This window comes from Pleurodeles waltl, unplaced genomic scaffold (genome assembly GCF_031143425.1).
Source record: "Pleurodeles waltl isolate 20211129_DDA unplaced genomic scaffold, aPleWal1.hap1.20221129 scaffold_86, whole genome shotgun sequence".
Lineage (NCBI taxonomy): Eukaryota > Metazoa > Chordata > Amphibia > Caudata > Salamandridae > Pleurodeles > Pleurodeles waltl.
In genome coordinates, this window is record NW_027150400.1 from 669451 (window position 1) to 685410 (window position 15960).

The 15960-nt window shown below is 48.8% G+C and overlaps 5 non-coding genes across 5 annotated transcripts; all 5 read left to right on the forward strand.

Annotated features, from left to right (window-relative positions):
• The first annotated feature begins 729 nt into the window (after window positions 1–729).
• TRNAE-CUC (transfer RNA glutamic acid (anticodon CUC)) lies at window positions 730–801 on the forward strand. The gene has a single exon. It is a non-coding gene; the product is annotated as a tRNA-Glu (tRNA).
• A 3115-nt stretch (window positions 802–3916) lies between these two features.
• Window positions 3917–3988, forward strand: TRNAE-CUC (transfer RNA glutamic acid (anticodon CUC)). The gene has a single exon. It is a non-coding gene; the product is annotated as a tRNA-Glu (tRNA).
• A 3116-nt stretch (window positions 3989–7104) lies between these two features.
• Window positions 7105–7176, forward strand: TRNAE-CUC (transfer RNA glutamic acid (anticodon CUC)). The gene has a single exon. It is a non-coding gene; the product is annotated as a tRNA-Glu (tRNA).
• A 3117-nt stretch (window positions 7177–10293) lies between these two features.
• On the forward strand, window positions 10294–10365 carry TRNAE-CUC (transfer RNA glutamic acid (anticodon CUC)). Its single transcript has one exon. It is a non-coding gene; the product is annotated as a tRNA-Glu (tRNA).
• Window positions 10366–13481: 3116 nt separating this feature from the next.
• On the forward strand, window positions 13482–13553 carry TRNAE-CUC (transfer RNA glutamic acid (anticodon CUC)). Its single transcript has one exon. It is a non-coding gene; the product is annotated as a tRNA-Glu (tRNA).
• The last annotated feature ends 2407 nt before the right edge of the window (window positions 13554–15960 follow it).

The window sequence follows — 15960 nt, forward strand, 5'->3', positions numbered from 1 at the left end:
AGGAGGGCACCTCATTGGATACTCGTTACCATGGCGGCGGGCTCATGGAACTTGTAGTTTTTCTGTTCATGTTTTGTTTAACTTTGAACTTGCTGTTGAATAAAGAGTGAAGAAAGATTTGCATAATCCTCGCCTCCGGTCCTGTGATAGAATTTACAGACACACTGAGAAAGGAAAACAAGCAGTGACCCGGACGTGCCCACCCACTAATCTCATCAGAGCTTTTCTAGTTCCGAGGTTCTTCCATGACTATCGACAGCAGGTCACGTGTTACACTGCATTGTGGGACTCGTAGTTCTATACACAGCATTGTAAAAGAGGAGTGCAGGTCCCAGCACCTTAAGTAAAAGCCTGCACATGTAGAGCTGGAGATGCCTGCGTTGACCTGGGAAAGCTAAGAGCTGCCCTCCTATCGGGGCTCTGAGAAGAAGCACTGATCGTCCCTTTAATTGTACTTCTGAATTTTCCTGCTAGTTAAGTGTGTAAGTGCTATTACTGCTGAAGGATGGGATGTCTTATGAGGGTGTGCTAGGTCTTGGAGAGCTGTAAAGTGTGAAGAGTTGTGAGTGCATTTGAGGTGCAGTCAATTTCTTTCTTCATGCTGTGCCTGAAAATGGTGTGTCCTTGCATGTCTGCTTTAATTTTCCTGTAATAGGAAATGGGATCCTGAGTAGCCTGCTGACCAGTTCTTGTTTCTATATTGGGTGGTGGTGGACGACCTGTGCCTGCTCCCTGGTGGTCTAGTGGTTAGGATTCGGCGCTCTCACCGCCGCGGCCCGGGTTCGATTCCCGGTCAGGGAACGTGCAGTTCCTTACACTTTTTACTTCTACACTTACATTTCTTATAGGAAACCATTCATTTGACACTTTTCATGGATTCAAACACATTAGGAAACCTTTCAATTACAAATGCTTCATTACCACTACTTCTTCTTTAATTGACTTTTCTCACAATATCACACAGCTTTCTCACAGCTCTTTTTTTCACTCCAAATAACATCTGAAAGCACTCCATCTTGCTGTGATCAGCTGAGAGCTCCAGAGCTCCAGAGCTCTTGCTTGTCCACATAGTGACTGCAAGATGTCTCCAGGGGGCACATTTCCCTGCTGCACCAGGAATACCCTTTGTAAGTGTCAGCGCAGTGTGTATAAGATTGGGGTTGCCTCCTTTCTTAGAACCTGAATTTCACAGCTTTTCTCAATATTTTTACCAGCCTGGAATTAAACGTACAGACGAGGTAGTTCAAAAAACACAGCCAGGTGGCAGCCCTACTAAGGAGGAAGTCCTGCCCCAGGACAGCACAGACCAAACCTTCTGCCTTCTGGCTGGACTTAAAATGTCCCTTTAGCCCCTGCCCCATAAGGCCTCTGACGGCGGGCACCTGCCTCAGGTGACTTCGGTCAGAAGGCCACTCCTTACTTCAGGCGCCAGCTGTCCCTTCAGGAGCCTCAGGGGAGGATAGCCTTGGCCGCGCCACACGCTGACCTTGACGGCAAGCGCTCGCATGGATGTCACCTAGGGGTCACCAGGGGTCGCAAGGGGCAAGCCAGATGTCGCAGCGGGCCCCTCCCCCATATGGCCTCTGACAGCGGGCCCCTACCTCAGTTGGCGCCAGTCAGAACGCCACTCCTTCTTTAAGGTGGCAGCTGTCCCTTCAGGAGACCTCAGATAGGATAGCCTGGGCCGAGCCACACACTGACCTTGCTGACCTCGACAGTAGGCACTTACATGGCTGTCATTTAGGGTTCTCCAGGGGTTGCATGGGGCAAGCCAGGAGTTGCAGCGGGTCCCTGCCCCATAAGGCCTCTGACAGTGGGCCCCTGCCTCAGGTGACTTCAGTCAGAAGGCCACTCCTTCATTAAGGGAGCAGCTGTCTCTCCCGGAGTCCTCAAATAGGATAGCCTTGGCCACGTCACACACTGACCTCAACGGCATGACAATTTCATGGCGATGCAAAACTGCCACTCAGGGCCGGGTTTAGGGAGGTGCGAGCAGTGCGGCCGCACCGGGTGCTGACCAGGATTGGAGTTGCTGACCTCGGGGGGCGCTGTGTTTAGCAATAACTTACGAAACTTGCGATTTAAAAGCTCATGCTGGAAAGTTCCTTGTGTGTCCAAACTACAGAAAGCAAATAAAATGCCAAGATACCTCTTGTGATTACCGTTCCTGCTAGGGAGAGAGTTGGTGGTTTTGTCCAGAGGCAGCTTTGACTAGATATAAAATAGCGTAGAGGGTTCATGTGCCTGACGCAAAGAACAGAACCATATCTAATGTGGACAGCTGTCTGGATAGTCAAGCAGCTATCCAGCTCTTTAAAACAAATCTAATCTATGTGAGAGGGGCTATGGATAGATGAGGGGCACATTTGGCGGGTGGCAGTGAGTGAATCCGAGTAGGTGGTGATGGAGTGAAGGGGGTTGGGAGGTGCCAAAAAAGACTGTCTTCCAGCCACCAGGGCTACAGCCGGCCCTGCTGCTAGCAGGCAAAAATCTGAGCTCTCTCTGGCAGGAAGATTAATGAGAAGAGTGGTGTTGCCATTTTGATTGTTGCCTGAAATCTGTAAAGGGAAGGAACTCTGCAGCAGGTTGTATTAAATGTTAAGTTGAGACTAAGCAGAGCGCCCCCCCCCCCTGAGGTGGGTGCCCCCGTGCATGTGAGCGAGCAGTGCGAGTGCAACAGTTGCAGCATCCTTAAGCCAGCTCTGCCCCCCCCGTGTGGGTGGGAAGGAAGTGAGAAATGGAAAAACTCAGACGCTTGGCACACAGAGGGCGGGTTGGACAGAAGAAGGAGCTGCTCAGCACACACAAAAATATCTCTTCCTACTTAGTATAGTGGAGAGTGTCCCTGCCTGGGACCTGGGAGACTGGGGTTCAATTCCCCCACTGGGAAACTGCCTCTTCTTTTAAAGGCTTAAACCTACATTTTCAGAGCACCATCAATCAATATTTACTTCAAATACCGTTTACAATCTCACACTCATACTACAGAGTACGCCCATTTTTCTTTCATCCACACACCTCCTCCAAATCGAAACATTTATTCATGCCATCAAGTACCTTTCAAAATCTAGCACCCACAATTTGGACCTAAGACTCTTTTTCACAACCATTTCTCCCTTTTCATTTAAACTTCCTGCCTACTTCCTTGAAAAAGGAAAGGTGGAATCAAGGATTTTTCATGAGATAAAAAGGAAAGTACTGCATGATAAAAAAAATGCATTTAAGCTATTTTGTTTTCTCACACTAAGTAAATGAAATGTTGGGGCACACTCTGAAGGAGGAATTGTTTTAGAGGAAGGTGAAACCTTTTATCTTTAGATAAAGTGTAAAGTTGTATAATTTACAGACACACTGAGAAAGGAAAACAAGCAGTGACCCGGACGTGCCCACCCACTAATCTCATCAGAGCTTTTCTAGTTCCGAGGTTCTTCCATGACTATCGAAAGCAGGTCATGTGTTACACTGCATTGTGGGACTCGTAGTTCTATACACAGCATTGTAAAAGAGGAGTGCAGGTCCCAGCACCTTAAGTAAAAGCCTGCACATGTAGAGCTGGAGATGCCTGCGTTGACCTGGGAAAGCTAAGAGCTGCCCTCCTATCGGGGCTCTGAGAAGAAGCACTGATCGTCCCTTTAATTGTACTTCTGAATTTTCCTGCTAGTTAAGTGTGTAAGTGCTATTACTGCTGAAGGATGGGATGTCTTATGAGGGTGTGCTAGGTCTTGGAGAGCTGTAAAGTGTGAAGAGTTGTGAGTGCATTTGAGGTGCAGTCAATTTCTTTCTTCATGCTGTGCCTGAAAATGGTGTGTCCTTGCATGTCTGCTTTAATTTTCCTGTAATAGGAAATGGGATCCTGAGTAGCCTGCTGACCAGTTCTTGTTTCAATATTGGGTGGTGGTGGATGACCTGTGCCTGCTCCCTGGTGGTCTAGTGGTTAGGATTCGGCGCTCTCACCGCCGCGGCCCGGCTTCCATTCCCGGTCAGGGAACGCGCAGTTCCTTACACTTTTTACTTCTACACTTACATTTCTTAAAGGAAACCATTCATTTTACACTTTTCATGGATTCAAACACATTAGGAAACCTTTCAATTACAAATGCTTCATTACCACTACTTCTTCTTTAATTGATTTTTCTCACAATATCACACAGCTTTCTCACAGCTCTTTTTTTCACTCCAAATAACATCTGAAAGCACTCCATCTTGCTGTGATCAGCTGAGAGCTCCAGAGCTCCAGAGCTCTTGCTTGTCCACATAGTGACTGCAAGATGTCTCCAGGGGGCACATTTCCCTGCTGCACCAGGAATACCCTTTGTAAGTGTCAGCGCAGTGTGTATAAGATTGGGGTTGCCTCCTTTCTTAGAACCTGAATTTCACAGCTTTTCTCAATATTTTTACCAGCCTGGAATTAAACGTACAGACGAGGTAGTTCAAAAAACACAGCCAGGTGGCAGCCCTACTAAGGAGGAAGTCCTGCCCCAGGACAGCACAGACCAAACCTTCTGCCTTCTGGCTGGACTTAAAATGTCCCTTTAGCCCCTGCCCCATAAGGCCTCTGACGGCGGGCACCTGCCTCAGGTGACTTCGGTCAGAAGGCCACTCCTTACTTCAGGCGCCAGCTGTCCCTTCAGGAGCCTCAGGGGAGGATAGCCTTGGCCGCGCCACACGCTGACCTTGACGGCAAGCGCTCGCATGGATGTCACCTAGGGGTCACCAGGGGTCGCAAGGGGCAAGCCAGATGTCGCAGCGGGCCCCTCCCCCATATGGCCTCTGACAGCGGGCCCCTACCTCAGTTGGCGCCAGTCAGAACGCCACTCCTTCTTTAAGGTGGCAGCTGTCCCTTCAGGAGACCTCAGATAGGATAGCCTGGGCCGAGCCACACACTGACCTTGCTGACCTCGACAGTAGGCACTTACATGGCTGTCATTTAGGGTTCTCCAGGGGTTGCATGGGGCAAGCCAGGAGTTGCAGCGGGTCCCTGCCCCATAAGGCCTCTGACAGTGGGCCCCTGCCTCAGGTGACTTCAGTCAGAAGGCCACTCCTTCATTAAGGGAGCAGCTGTTTCTCCCTGAGTCCTCAAATAGGATAGCCTTGGCCACGTCACACACTGACCTCAACGGCATGACAATTTCATGGCGATGCAAAACTGCCACTCAGGGCCGGGTTTAGGGAGGTGCGAGCAGTGCGGCCGCACCGGGTGCTGACCAGGATTGGAGTTGCTGACCTCGGGGGGCGCTGTGTTTAGCAATAACTTACGAAACTTGCGATTTAAAAGCTCATGCTGGAAAGTTCCTTGTGTGTCCAAACTACAGAAAGCAAATAAAATGCCAAGATACCTCTTGTGATTACCGTTCCTGCTAGGGAGAGAGTTGGTGGTTTTGTCCAGAGGCAGCTTTGACTAGATATAAAATAGCGTAGAGGGTTCATGTGCCTGACGCAAAGAACAGAACCATATCTAATGTGGACAGCTGTCTGGATAGTCAAGCAGCTATCCAGCTCTTTAAAACAAATCTAATCTATGTGAGAGGGGCTATGGATAGATGAGGGGCACATTTGGCGGGTGGCAGTGAGTGAATCCGAGTAGTTGGTGATGGAGTGAAGGGGGTTGGGGGGTGCCAAAAAAGACTGTCTTCCAGCCACCAGGGCTACAGCCGGCCCTGCTGCTAGCAGGCAAAAATCTGAGCTCTCTCTGGCAGGAAGATTAATGAGAAGAGTTGTGTTGCCATTTTGATTGTTGCCTGAAATCTGTAAAGGGAAGGAACTCTGCAGCAGGTTGTATTAAATGTTAAGTTGAGACTAAGCAGAGCGCCCCCCCCCCCCCCTGAGGTGGGTGCCCCCGTGCATGTGAGCGAGCAGTGCGAGTGCAACAGTTGCAGCATCCTTAAGCCAGCTCTGCCCCCCGTGTGGGTGGGAAGGAAGTGAGAAATGGAAAAACTCAGACGCTTGGCACAGAGAGGGCGGGTTGGACAGAAGAAGGAGCTGCTCAGCACACACAAAAATATCTCTTCCTACTTAGTATAGTGGAGAGTGTCCCTGCCTGGGACCTGGGAGACTATGGTTCAATTCCCCAACTGGGAAACTGCCTCTTCTTTTAAAGGCTTAAACCTACATTTTCAGAGCACCATCAATCAATATTTACTTCAAATACCGTTTACAATCTCACACTCATACTACAGAGTACGCCCACTTTTCTTTCATCCACACACCTCCTCCAAATCGAAACATTTATTCATGCCATCAAGTACCTTTCAAAATCTAGCACCCACAATTTGGACCTAAGACTCTTTTTCACAACCATTTCTCCCTTTTCATTTAAACTTCCTGCCTACTTCCTTGAAAAAGGAAAGGTGGAATCAAGGATTTTTCATGAGATAAAAAGGAAAGTACTGCATGATAAAAAAAATGCATTTAAGCTATTTTGTTTTCTCACACTAAGTAAATGAAATGTTGGGGCACACTCTGAAGGAGGAATTGTTTTATAGGAAGGTGAAACCTTTTATCTTTAGATAAAGTGTAAAGTTGTATAATTTACAGACACACTGAGAAAGGAAAACAAGCAGTGACCCGGACGTGCCCACCCACTAATCTCATCAGAGCTTTTCTAGTTCCGAGGTTCTTCCATGACTATCGACAGCAGGTCATGTGTTACACTGCATTGTGGGACTCGTAGTTCTATACACAGCATTGTAAAAGAGGAGTGCAGGTCCCAGCACCTTAAGTAAAAGCCTGCACATGTAGAGCTGGAGATGCCTGCGTTGACCTGGGAAAGCTAAGAGCTGCCCTCCTATCGGGGCTCTGAGAAGAAGCACTGATCGTCCCTTTAATTGTACTTCTGAATTTTCCTGCTAGTTAAGTGTGTAAGTGCTATTACTGCTGAAGGATGGGATGTCTTATGAGGGTGTGCTAGGTCTTGGAGAGCTGTAAAGTGTGAAGAGTTGTGAGTGCATTTGAGGTGCAGTCAATTTCTTTCTTCATGCTGTGCCTGAAAATGGTGTGTCCTTGCATGTCTGCTTTAATTTTCCTGTAATAGGAAATGGGATCCCGAGTAGCCTGCTGACCAGTTCTTATTTCTATATTGGGTGGTGGTGGACGAACTGTGCCTGCTCCCTGGTGGTCTAGTGGTTAGGATTCGGCGCTCTCACCGCCGCGGCCCGAGTTCTATTCCCGGTCAGGGAACGCGCAATTCCTTACACTTTTTACTTCTACACTTACATTTCTTATAGGAAACCTTTCATTTTTCACTTTTCATGGATTCAAACACATTAGGAAACCTTTCAATTACAAATGCTTCATTAACACTACTTCTTCTTTTATTGACTTTTCTCACAATATCACACAGCTTTCTCACAGCTCTTTTTTTCACTCCAAATAACATCTGAAAGCACTCCATCTTGCTGTGATCAGCTGAGAGCTCCAGAGCTCCAGAGCTCTTGCTTGTCCACATAGTGACTGCAAGATGTCTCCAGGGGGCACATTTCCCTGCTGCACCAGGAATACCCTTTGTAAGTGTCAGCGCAGTGTGTATAAGATTGGGGTTGCCTCCTTTCTTAGAACCTGAATTTCACAGCTTTTCTCAATATTTTTACCAGCCTGGAATTAAACGTACAGACGAGGTAGTTCAAAAAACACAGCCAGGTGGCAGCCCTACTAAGGAGGAAGTCCTGCCCCAGGACAGCACAGACCAAACCTTCTGCCTTCTGGCTGGACTTAAAATGTCCCTTTAGCCCCTGCCCCATAAGGCCTCTGACGGCGGGCACCTGCCTCAGGTGACTTCGGTCAGAAGGCCACTCCTTACTTCAGGCGCCAGCTGTCCCTTCAGGAGCCTCAGGGGAGGATAGCCTTGGCCGCGCCACACGCTGACCTTGACGGCAAGCGCTTGCATGGATGTCACCTAGGGGTCACCAGGGGTCGCAAGGGGCAAGCCAGATGTCGCAGCGGGCCCCTCCCCCATATGGCCTCTGACAACGGGCCCCTACCTCAGTTGGCGCCAGTCAGAACGCCACTCCTTCTTTAACGTGGCAGCTGTCCCTTCAGGAGACCTCAGATAGGATAGCCTGGGCCGAGCCACACACTGACCTTGCTGACCTCGACAGTAGGCGCTTACATGGATGTCATTTAGGGTTCTCCAGGGGTTGCATGAGGCAAGCCAGGAGTTGCAGCGGGTCCCTGCCCCATAAGGCCTCTGACAGTGGGCCCCTGCCTCAGGTAACTTCAGTCAGAAGGCCACTCCTTCATTAAGGGAGCAGCTGTCTCTCCCGGAGTCCTCAAATAGGATAGCCTTGGCCACGTCACACACTGACCTCAACGGCATGACAATTTCATGGCGATGCAAAACTGCCACTCAGGGCCGGGTTTAGGGAGGTGCGAGCAGTGCGGCCGCACCGGGTGCTGACCAGGATTGGAGTTGCTGACCTCGGGGGGCGCTGTGTTTAGCAATAACTTACGAAACTTGCGATTTAAAAGCTCATGCTGGAAAGTTCCTTGTGTGTCCAAACTACAGAAAGCAAATAAAATGCCAAGATACCTCTTGTGATTACCGTTCCTGCTAGGGAGAGAGTTGGTGGTTTTGTCCAGAGGCAGCTTTGACTAGATATAAAATAGCGTAGAGGGTTCATGTGCCTGACGCAAAGAACAGAACCATATCTAATGTGGACAGCTGTCTGGATAGTCAAGCAGCTATCCAGCTCTTTAAAACAAATCTAATCTATGTGAGAGGGGCTATGGATAGATGAGGGGCACATTTGGCGGGTGGCAGTGAGTGAATCCGAGTAGGTGGTGATGGAGTGAAGGGGGTTGGGGGGTGCCAAAAAAGACTGTCTTCCAGCCACCAGGGCTACAGCCGGCCCTGCTGCTAGCAGGCAAAAATCTGAGCTCTCTCTGGCAGGAAGATTAATGAGAAGAGTTGTGTTGCCATTTTGATTGTTGCCTGAAATCTGTAAAGGGAAGGAACTCTGCGGCAGGTTGTACTAAATGTTAAGTTGAGACTAAGCAGAGCGCCCCCGCCCCCCCCCTGAGGTGGGTGCCCCCGTGCATGTGAGCGAGCAGTGCGAGTGCAACAGTTGCAGCATCCTTAAGCCAGCTCTGCCCCCCGTGTGGGTGGGAAGGAAGTGAGAAATGGAAAAACTCAGACGCTTGCCACAGAGAGGGCGGGTTGGACAGAAGAAGGAGCTGCTCAGCACACACAAAAATATCTCTTCCTACTTAGTATAGTGGAGAGTGTCCCTGCCTGGGACCTGGGAGACTATGGTTCAATTCCCCAACTGGGAAACTGCCTCTTCTTTTAAAGGCTTAAACCTACATTTTCAGAGCACCATCAATCAATATTTACTTCAAATACCGTTTACAATCTCACACTCATACTACAGAGTACGCCCATTTTTCTTTCATCCACACACCTCCTCCAAATCGAAACATTTATTCATGCCATCAAGTACCTTTCAAAATCTAGCACCCACAATTTGGACCTAAGACTCTTTTTCACAACCATTTCTCCCTTTTCATTTAAACTTCCTGCCTACTTCCTTGAAAAAGGAAAGGTGGAATCAAGGATTTTTCATGAGATAAAAAGGAAAGTACTGCATGATAAAAAAAATGCATTTAAGCTATTTTGTTTTCTCACACTAAGTAAATGAAATGTTGGGGCACACTCTGAAGGAGGAATTGTTTTATAGGAAGGTGAAACCTTTTATCTTTAGATAAAGTGTAAAGTTGTATAATTTACAGACACACTGAGAAAGGAAAACAAGCAGTGACCCGGACGTGCCCACCCACTAATCTCATCAAAGCTTTTCTAGTTCTGAGGTTCTTCCATGACTATCGAAAGCAGGTCATGTGTTACACTGCATTGTGGGACTCGTAGTTCTATACACAGCATTGTAAAAGAGGAGTGCAGGTCCCAGCACCTTAAGTAAAAGCCTGCACATGTAGAGCTGGAGATGCCTGCGTTGACCTGGGAAAGCTAAGAGCTGCCCTCCTATCGGGGCTCTGAGAAGAAGCACTGATCGTCCCTTTAATTGTACTTCTGAATTTTCCTGCTAGTTAAGTGTGTAAGTGCTATTACTGCTGAAGGATGGGATGTCTTATGAGGGTGTGCTAGGTCTTGGAGAGCTGTAAAGTGTGAAGAGTTGTGAGTGCATTTGAGGTGCAGTCAATTTCTTTCTTCATGCTGTGCCTGAAAATGGTGTGTCCTTGCATGTCTGCTTTAATTTTCCTGTAATAGGAAATGGGATCCCGAGTAGCCTGCTGACCAGTTCTTGTTTCTATATTGGGTGGTGGTGGACGAACTGTGCCTGCTCCCTGGTGGTCTAGTGGTTAGGATTCGGCGCTCTCACCGCCGCGGCCCGGGTTCGATTCCCGGTCAGGGAACGCGCAATTCCTTACACTTTTTACTTCTACACTTACATTTCTTATAGGAAACCTTTCATTTTACACTTTTCATGGATTCAAACACATTAGGAAAGCTTTCAATTACAAATGCTTCATTAACACTACTTCTTCTTTTATTGACTTTTCTCACAATATCACACAGCTTTCTCACAGCTCTTTTTTTCACTCCAAATAACATCTGAAAGCACTCCATCTTGCTGTGATCAGCTGAGAGCTCCAGAGCTCCAGAGCTCTTGCTTGTCCACATAGTGACTGCAAGATGTCTCCAGGGGGCACATTTCCCTGCTGCACCAGGAATACCCTTTGTAAGTGTCAGCGCAGTGTGTATAAGATTGGGGTTGCCTCCTTTCTTAGAACCTGAATTTCACAGCTTTTCTCAATATTTTTACCAGCCTGGAATTAAACGTACAGACGAGGTAGTTCAAAAAACACAGCCAGGTGGCAGCCCTACTAAGGAGGAAGTCCTGCCCCAGGACAGCACAGACCAAACCTTCTGCCTTCTGGCTGGACTTAAAATGTCCCTTTAGCCCCTGCCCCATAAGGCCTCTGACGGCGGGCACCTGCCTCAGGTGACTTCGGTCAGAAGGCCACTCCTTACTTCAGGCGCCAGCTGTCCCTTCAGGAGCCTCAGGGGAGGATAGCCTTGGCCGCGCCACACGCTGACCTTGACGGCAAGCGCTTGCATGGATGTCACCTAGGGGTCACCAGGGGTCGCAAGGGGCAAGCCAGATGTCGCAGCGGGCCCCTCCCCCATATGGCCTCTGACAACGGGCCCCTACCTCAGTTGGCGCCAGTCAGAACGCCACTCCTTCTTTAACGTGGCAGCTGTCCCTTCAGGAGACCTCAGATAGGATAGCCTGGGCCGAGCCACACACTGACCTTGCTGACCTCGACAGTAGGCGCTTACATGGATGTCATTTAGGGTTCTCCAGGGGTTGCATGGGGCAAGCCAGGAGTTGCAGCGGGTCCCTGCCCCATAAGGCCTCTGACAGTGGGCCCCTGCCTCAGGTAACTTCAGTCAGAAGGCCACTCCTTCATTAAGGGAGCAGCTGTCTCTCCCGGAGTCCTCAAATAGGATAGCCTTGGCCACGTCACACACTGACCTCAACGGCATGACAATTTCATGGCGATGCAAAACTGCCACTCAGGGCCGGGTTTAGGGAGGTGCGAGCAGTGCGGCCGCACCGGGTGCTGACCAGGATTGGAGTTGCTGACCTCGGGGGGCGCTGTGTTTAGCAATAACTTACGAAACTTGCGATTTAAAAGCTCATGCTGGAAAGTTCCTTGTGTGTCCAAACTACAGAAAGCAAATAAAATGCCAAGATACCTCTTGTGATTACCGTTCCTGCTAGGGAGAGAGTTGGTGGTTTTGTCCAGAGGCAGCTTTGACTAGATATAAAATAGCGTAGAGGGTTCATGTGCCTGACGCAAAGAACAGAACCATATCTAATGTGGACAGCTGTCTGGATAGTCAAGCAGCTATCCAGCTCTTTAAAACAAATCTAATCTATGTGAGAGGGGCTATGGATAGATGAGGGGCACATTTGGCGGGTGGCAGTGAGTGAATCCGAGTAGGTGGTGATGGAGTGAAGGGGGTTGGGGGGTGCCAAAAAAGACTGTCTTCCAGCCACCAGGGCTACAGCCGGCCCTGCTGCTAGCAGGCAAAAATCTGAGCTCTCTCTGGCAGGAAGATTAATGAGAAGAGTTGTGTTGCCATTTTGATTGTTGCCTGAAATCTGTAAAGGGAAGGAACTCTGCGGCAGGTTGTACTAAATGTTAAGTTGAGACTAAGCAGAGCGCCCCCGCCCCCCCCTGAGGTGGGTGCCCCCGTGCATGTGAGCGAGCAGTGCGAGTGCAACAGTTGCAGCATCCTTAAGCCAGCTCTGCCCCCCGTGTGGGTGGGAAGGAAGTGAGAAATGGAAAAACTCAGACGCTTGCCACAAAGAGGGCGGGTTGGACAGAAGAAGGAGCTGCTCAGCACACACAAAAATATCTCTTCCTACTTAGTATAGTGGAGAGTGTCCCTGCCTGGGACCTGGGAGACTATGGTTCAATTCCCCCACTGGGAAACTGCCTCTTCTTTTAAAGGCTTAAACCTACATTTTCAGAGCACCAGCAATCAATATTTACTTCAAATACCGTTTACAATCTCACACTCATACTACAGAGTACGCCCATTTTTCTTTCATCCACACACCTCCTCCAAATCGAAACATTTATTCATGCCATCAAGTACCTTTCAAAATCTAGCACCCACAATTTGGACCTAAGACTCTTTTTCACAACCATTTCTCCCTTTTCATTTAAACTTCCTGCCTACTTCCTTGAAAAAGGAAAGGTGGAATCAAGGATTTTTCATGAGATAAAAAGGAAAGTACTGCATGATAAAAAAAATGCATTTAAGCTATTTTGTTTTCTCACACTAAGTAAATGAAATGTTGGGGCACACTCTGAAGGAGGAATTGTTTTAGAGGAAGGTGAAACCTTTTATCTTTAGATAAAGTGTAAAGTTGTATAATTTACAGACACACTGAGAAAGGAAAACAAGCAGTGACCCGGACGTGCCCACCCACTAATCTCATCAGAGCTTCTCTAGTTGCGAGGTTCTTCCATGACTATCGACAGCAGGTCATGTGTTACACTGCATTGTGGGACTCGTAGTTCTATACACAGCATTGTAAAAGAGGAGTGCAGGTCCCAGCACCTTAAGTAAAAGCCTGCACATGTAGAGCTGGAGATGCCTGCGTTGACCTGGGAAAGCTAAGAGCTGCCCTCCTATCGGGGCTCTGAGAAGAAGCACTGATCGTCCCTTTAATTGTACTTCTGAATTTTCCTGCTAGTTAAGTGTGTAAGTGCTATTACTGCTGAAGCATGGGATGTCTTATGAGGGTGTGCTAGGTCTTGGAGAGCTGTAAAGTGTGAAGAGTTGTGAGTGCATTTGAGGTGCAGTCAATTTCTTTCTTCATGCTGTGCCTGAAAATGGTGTGTCCTTGCATGTCTGCTTTAATTTTCCTGTAATAGGAAATGGGATCCTGAGTAGCCTGCTGACCAGTTCTTGTTTCTATATTGGGTGGTGGTGGATGACCTGTGCCTGCTCCCTGGTGGTCTAGTGGTTAGGATTCGGCGCTCTCACCGCCGCGGCCCGGGTTCCATTCCCGGTCAGGGAACGCGCAGTTCCTTACACTTTTTACTTCTACACTTACATTTCTTATAGGAAACCTTTCATTTGACACTTTTCATGGATTCAAACACATTAGGAAACCTTTCAATTACAAATGCTTCATTACCACTACTTCTTCTTTAATTGACTTTTCTCACAATATCACACAGCTTTCTCACAGCTCTTTTTTTCACTCCAAATAACATCTGAAAGCACTCCATCTTGCTGTGATCAGCTGAGAGCTCCAGAGCTCTTGCTTGTCCACATAGTGACTGCAAGATGTCTCCAGGGGGCACATTTCCCTGCTGCACCAGGAATACCCTTTGTAAGTGTCAGCGCAGTGTGTATAAGATTGGGGTTGCCTCCTTTCTTAGAACCTGAATTTCACAGCTTTTCTCAATATTTTTACCAGCCTGGAATTAAACGTACAGACGAGGTAGTTCAAAAAACACAGCCAGGTGGCAGCCCTACTAAGGAGGAAGTCCTGCCCCAGGACAGCACAGACCAAACCTTCTGCCTTCTGGCTGGACTTAAAATGTCCCTTTAGCCCCTGCCCCATAAGGCCTCTGACGGCGGGCACCTGCCTCAGGTGACTTCGGTCAGAAGGCCACTCCTTACTTCAGGCGCCAGCTGTCCCTTCAGGAGCCTCAGGGGAGGATAGCCTTGGCCGCGCCACACGCTGACCTTGACGGCAAGCGCTCGCATGGATGTCACCTAGGGGTCACCAGGGGTCGCAAGGGGCAAGCCAGATGTCGCAGCGGGCCCCTCCCCCATATGGCCTCTGACAGCGGGCCCCTACCTCAGTTGGCGCCAGTCAGAACGCCACTCCTTCTTTAAGGTGGCAGCTGTCCCTTCAGGAGACCTCAGATAGGATAGCCTGGGCCGAGCCACACACTGACCTTGCTGACCTCGACAGTAGGCACTTACATGGCTGTCATTTAGGGTTCTCCAGGGGTTGCATGGGGCAAGCCAGGAGTTGCAGCGGGTCCCTGCCCCATAAGGCCTCTGACAGTGGGCCCCTGCCTCAGGTGACTTCAGTCAGAAGGCCACTCCTTCATTAAGGGAGCAGCTGTCTCTCCCGGAGTCCTCAAATAGGATAGCCTTGGCCACGTCACACACTGACCTCAACGGCATGACAATTTCATGGCGATGCAAAACTGCCACTCAGGGCCGGGTTTAGGGAGGTGCGAGCAGTGCGGCCGCACCGGGTGCTGACCAGGATTGGAGTTGCTGACCTCGGGGGGCGCTGTGTTTAGCAATAACTTACGAAACTTGCGATTTAAAAGCTCATGCTGGAAAGTTCCTTGTGTGTCCAAACTACAGAAAGCAAATAAAATGCCAAGATACCTCTTGTGATTACCGTTCCTGCTAGGGAGAGAGTTGGTGGTTTTGTCCAGAGGCAGCTTTGACTAGATATAAAATAGCGTAGAGGGTTCATGTGCCTGACGCAAAGAACAGAACCATATCTAATGTGGACAGCTGTCTGGATAGTCAAGCAGCTATCCAGCTCTTTAAAACAAATCTAATCTATGTGAGAGGGGCTATGGATAGATGAGGGGCACATTTGGCGGGTGGCAGTGAGTGAATCCGAGTAGGTGGTGATGGAGTGAAGGGGGTTGGGGGGTGCCAAAAAAGACTGTCTTCCAGCCACCAGGGCTACAGCCGGCCCTGCTGCTAGCAGGCAAAAATCTGAGCTCTCTCTGGCAGGAAGATTAATGAGAAGAGTTGTGTTGCCATTTTGATTGTTGCCTGAAATCTGTAAAGGGAAGGAACTCTGCAGCAGGTTGTATTAAATGTTAAGTTGAGACTAAGCAGAGCGCCCCCCCCCCCCCCCTGAGGTGGGTGCCCCCGTGCATGTGAGCGAGCAGTGCGAGTGCAACAGTTGCAGCATCCTTAAGCCAGCTCTGCCCCCCGTGTGGGTGGGAAGGAAGTGAGAAATGGAAAAACTCAGACGCTTGGCACACAGAGGGCGGGTTGGACAGAAGAAGGAGCTGCTCAGCACACACAAAAATATCTCTTCCTACTTAGTATAGTGGAGAGTGTCCCTGCCTGGGACCTGGGAGACTGGGGTTCAATTCCCCCACTGGGAAACTGCCTCTTCTTTTAAAGGCTTAAACCTACATTTTCAGAGCACCATCAATCAATATTTACTTCAAATACCGTTTACAATCTCACACTCATACTACAGAGTACGCCCATTTTTCTTTCATCCACACACCTCCTCCAAATCGAAACATTTATTCATGCCATCAAGTACCTTTCAAAATCTAGCACCCACAATTTGGACCTAAGACTCTTTTTCACAACCATTTCTCCCTTTTCATTTCAACTTCCTGCCTACTTCCTTGAAAAAGGAAAGGTGGAATCAAGGATTTTTCATGAGATAAAAAGGAAAGTACTGCATGATAAAAAAA